This window comes from Scylla paramamosain, chromosome 40 (genome assembly GCF_035594125.1).
Source record: "Scylla paramamosain isolate STU-SP2022 chromosome 40, ASM3559412v1, whole genome shotgun sequence".
Taxonomy (NCBI): Eukaryota; Metazoa; Arthropoda; class Malacostraca; order Decapoda; family Portunidae; genus Scylla; species Scylla paramamosain.
Window position 1 is genome coordinate 11,846,604 of NC_087190.1, and position 5,000 is coordinate 11,851,603.

The 5,000-nt window shown below is 39.5% G+C and overlaps 1 protein-coding gene across 8 annotated transcripts in view; it reads right to left on the bottom strand.

The window, feature by feature from the left end:
- LOC135092437 (trace amine-associated receptor 1-like) overlaps positions 1 to 5,000 on the bottom strand; it is a 37,044-nt gene that overhangs the window by 30,748 nt on the left and 1,296 nt on the right. Inside the window, exon 1 of one of the 8 annotated variants that reach the window (XR_010262867.1) lies at positions 239 to 310. The exons of 3 other annotated variants lie outside the window; for them this stretch is intronic. The gene's annotated coding sequence lies outside the window, so the exon portion shown is untranslated. Of the gene's footprint in view, positions 172 to 238; positions 313 to 5,000 lie in introns of those variants that run through there. 4 more of the 8 variants (XM_063990921.1, XM_063990920.1, XM_063990925.1 and 1 more) reach the window with 4 other exon arrangements.

Genomic DNA, 5,000 nt, shown 5'->3' on the forward strand with positions numbered 1-5,000 from the left:
TAATCAGGTTCCCAAGAGTGTTTCTCCTGTTAATAATGTAGAAATCTTGTTAATCTGTCACTAGAACCGTAAAAACACCCTTGAAAACCCGTGACACAGAGGCTTTTGAATGTAGTTGAGGTGAGGCGGAGGGCTGTTACAGAATGTGGACTTAAGTACTTGTTATTCTCTCTCTCTCTCTCTCTCTCTCTCTCTCTCTCTCTCTCTCTCTCTCTCTCTCTCTCTCTCTCTCTTTTACGTGCACCAGCGGAGTGACAGCGCGGGTGGTCGTGCCTCTTCACTGCCTAGAGAGCGACTGGCAACGAGAGAGAGAGAGAGAGAGAGAGAGAGAGAGAGAGAGAGAGAGAGAGAGAGAGAGAGAGAGAGAGAGAGAGAGAGAGAGAGAGAGAGAGAGAAATTGGTATATTTTTAGTTTTCTTTTGTATTCATGATTTTTTTTTACTTTCCTTCGTTCTTATCTTATTTGTTTTTTTTCTTATTCTTCTTTTTCCTTCCTTCCTTCCTCTTGTTTTCTCCTCTTTCTCCTCCTTCTCCTCCTCCTCCTTCTCCTCCTCCTCCTCCTCCTTCTTACACTCCCTTTCATATTTTCAGTTACTACACCACCACCACCACCACCACCACCACCACTACTACTACTACTACTACTACTACTACTACTACTAAAGGAAAAGGCAAAAGAGATAAGAAGGAGAGTAGGAGGCAAGGAAAAGATAAACAATTTACTAAAACGCCTTGTGTTGAGAGAGAGAGAGAGAGAGAGAGAGAGAGAGAGAGAGAGAGAGAGAGAGAGAGAGAGAGAGAGAGAGAGAGAGAGAGAGAGAGAGAGAGAGAGAGAGAGAGAGAGAGAGGTGGGGAGGAGGGAAAATCAAGAAAAAAGAATAACAATGAATAAGAGGAGGAGGAGGAGGAGGAGGAGGAGGAGGAGGAGGGGGAGGGGGAGGAGGAGGAGGAGGAGGAGGAGGAGGAGGAGGAGGAGGAGGAGGAGGAGGAGGAGGAGGAGGAGGAGGGGGGATGAAGAAAGAAAATGTACTAGAATTTCTAAATATTTATAACTTTAAATAATAAAAGAGTAAGAGTGTACTTGGCCCTCTCTCTCTCTCTCTCTCTCTCTCTCTCTCTCTCTCTCTCTCTCTCTCTCTCTCTCTCTCTCTCTGTCCCTAATAAAGGCAAAATGTTTAATTGGTCAATATGTGATGTTAAACTAATTAGGTGAGAGAGAGAGAGAGAGAGAGAGAGAGAGAGAGAGAGAGAGAGAGAGAGAGAGAGAGAGAGAGAGAGAGAGAGAGAGAGAGAGAATTTCAGTAAAAAGTAAAAAAAAAATTCAAAGGCAAATAAATAAAGATAATAACTCGTCATTAATTAAAAATACAAGTAAGAAAATAATGAATAGATAAAAAATAAAATAAATAAATAAATAAATAAATAGATAAGTAAATAAATAAATAAACCATAAATAAACACACCAGATGTATGAAAAAAATAAATAAATAATAATGATAATAATAACAAATGAATAAATGAAAGAACAATGAAACAATGAGAGAAGGAAATTAAAATGGATTAGAAGAAAAAAATAATAACGTTTCTAAAATTTACATATTGAACGAAAAGAAACAGAAGGAAATAGATGGACAGAGAGAGACAGACAGACAGACAGACAGACAGACAGACAGACAGACAGACAGACAGACAGACAGACAGACAGACAGACAGACTGATAGATAGATACATAGACTGATGGATAAATAAATAAATAGACAGATAGATAGATAGATAGATAGATAGATATATGGATAGACAGTTAGACAGATTGATTGATAACTTTAAATAATAAATATAAATAGATCAAGTAAAAACAAATAAATGAAAATAAGAAAACATAATAAAAGTAAATGTAATAAAAAGTAATCCTCTGATACTGATTCTCTCTCTCTCTCTCTCTCTCTCTCTCTCTCTCTCTCTCTCTCTCTCTCTCTCTCTCTCTCTCTCTCTAAACACTCCCCTAATGCACCCAAACCACGACGTGAAAGGGAAAAAGAAACATTTTATCGCATCTGGAGAGAGAGAGAGAGAGAGAGAGAGAGAGAGAGAGAGAGAGAGAGAGAGAGAGAGAGAGAGAGAGAGAGAGAGAGAGAGAGAGAGAGAGAGAGTGCATTCCCTCTTCTTACCTAACGTCACTTAACCTAACCTAATCTAACCTAACCTAACCTAACGTAACTTAAACTAATCTAACCTATTTTAACCTAACCTAATCTAACCAAACCTAACCTAACCTAACCTAACCAAACCTAACCTAATCTGACCTAACCTGACCTAACCTGACCTAACGTAACTTAACCTAACCAAACCTAACCTAACCTAACTTAACCTAACCAAACCTAACCTAACCTAATCTAACCAAACCTAACCTAACCTAATCTAACCTAACCTAACCTAACCTGACCTAACGTAACTTAACCTAACCTAACCTAATCTAACCTGATCTAACCTGACCTAACCTAATCACCTCATCCTCACCTGGTTTTGATAATTAAGGTTACCGACAAAAAAATGGGACTCATCTTTTTCCTTATCTCTCTCTCTCTCTCTCTCTCTCTCTCTCTCTCTCTCTCTCTCTCTCTCTCTCTCTCTCTCTCTCTCTGCTAATACACACAAGGGAATTAATAGGCAAGATATCAAGGAGAAAGGAAATGTAAACAAAGGATAGAAATAAGAAAATAATAATAATGAGGAGGAGGAGGAGGAATTTGGCAGAGAAGAAAGCTAAAACAAGAGAGAGAGAGAGAGAGAGAGAGAGAGAGAGAGAGAGAGAGAGAGAGAGAGAGAGAGAGAGAGAGAGAGAGAGGAAGAGGAGGAAATAAACACAACAAAAGATGAGGAAGAAAACAAAAATAGGGGAGGAGGAGGAGGAGGAGGAGGAGGAGGAGGAGGAGGAGGAGGAGGAGGAGGAGGAGGAGGAGGAGGAGGAGGAGGAGGAGGAGAAAAACAAGCACAACAAAACCTAAAAAATAAATAAAATAAACAAATAAGAAAACCACGTCAATAAAACAAACAAACGAACAAACTAAATAAATAAATAGATAAAAAATACAATAAGTAGGACCAAAAAATACACTAATTCTGAGCTTATCCTAAATACATGTGTGTGTGTGTGTGTGTGTGTGTGTGTGTGTGTGTGTGTGTGTGTGTGTGTGTGTGTGTGTGTGTGTGTGTGTGTGTGTGTGTGTGTGCCAATAAAGATAACTATGTGCCCTTGGCTTTTGCGTGCACGTGTGTGTGTGTGTGTGTGTGTGTGTGTGTGTGTGTGTGTGTGTGTGTGTGTGTGTGTGTGTGTGTGTGTGTGTGTGTGTGTGTGTGTGTGTGTGTTGAATAGAGGTCAGGTGAGTAAATAAGGAAAAGAGAGAGAGAGAGAGAGAGAGAGAGAGAGAGAGAGAGAGAGAGAGAGAGAGAGAGAGAGAGAGAGAGAGAGAGAGAGAGAGAGAGAGAGAGAGAGAGTGACATTTCCGTATCTAAAACTGAATTTGTTTGGAATTTTATTTACTTGTTTATTATTATTATTATTATTATTATTATTATTATTATTATTATTATTATTTTTATTATATTTATTTACTTATCAGTAACTTAGCAGCGTTTGCTTTCTCTCTCTCGAAAAAATAAATAAATAAAAAAATAATAAATAAAAAAAAAAAAATAAATAAATAAATAAAAAAATAAATAAATAAATAAATAAATACATAAATAAATAAATGACAGGAGAGATAAAGAGCATCAGCATTGAGTGTTCACCCAGCCTTCACTCTCTTCCCATCCACTGTCACTGCATTCATTCTTCATTCTCATTCACTGTCACTCTCCCGTCAGTCTCACTTCTTCACCGTCACTTGCATTCACTGTCAATCAATCCATTCACCATCACTCTCCCTTCACTCAATCCTTCTCATCACTCTCCTTTCACTGTTATTCCATTCATCCTTCACTCTTCTTCACTCGAAATCTTCACTCTCACTCTCACTTAAAAACACACACACACACACACACACACACCACCTCCTAAGTATGGTTGGTCACTTAAAGGGCCAGATGCTCCTACTCTAATCTAACCTCACGCTCCCCCCCATCCCCCAACCCCCCCCGTCACATCAACCTCCCCTTCCTCCCCCATCACAGCTTCCCCCTCACATCACCTCCCCTGACATCCATCCCTGCCTGTCTCGCGCCCACACACCCACTGACGCTCCACCCTCACGCCCTTTCACCCCCCCCCCACCATCACCCTCACATCACTTCTCTCTCACACCCATTCCTGACATCACCAGAGAGAGAGAGAGAGAGAGAGAGAGAGTCACGACAACCTTCTCATATTACGTTTTCTATGAGGGCACGATAGCCAATTCCTGTTTTCTTTTAAGTGATAATAATAATAATAATAATAATAATAATAATAATAATAATAATAATAATAATAATAATGATAATAGTGAGGAGGAGGAGGAGGAGGAGGAGGAGGAGGAGAAGAAAAAGAAGAAAAGAAGACAAATAAAGTATTAGGTAAAACAGGAGATAATAATGATGATGGGAAGGATAGTAGTAGTAGTAGTAGTAGTAGTAGTAGTAGTAGATCAAGGCTGTTTTAAAAATCATATACAGAAACGAGAATGAAAGTACAAGCCGAATATGGAAGAGAGAGAGAGAGAGAGAGAGAGAGAGAGAGAGAGAGAGAGAGAGAGAGAGAGAGAGAGAGAGAGAGAGAGATAGCCTGTCCCTAAGCGCAACAACAAAAAAAGGCAATAACAATGAAAGGAGGAAGAGGCGAAGGAGGAAGGAAGGAGGGAAAGGGGAAGAACGAAATGATAAGACGAAATAAAGAAAACTGAGCGATAGGAATCAATTATTTTCATCATAACAGGTCACTGGTCTTGTAAACCCATCCCTTCCTAACGCACTGCGGAAAAACCTGGCGGAGTGGTGGTAGAAGTAGTAGTAGTAGTAGTAGTGGT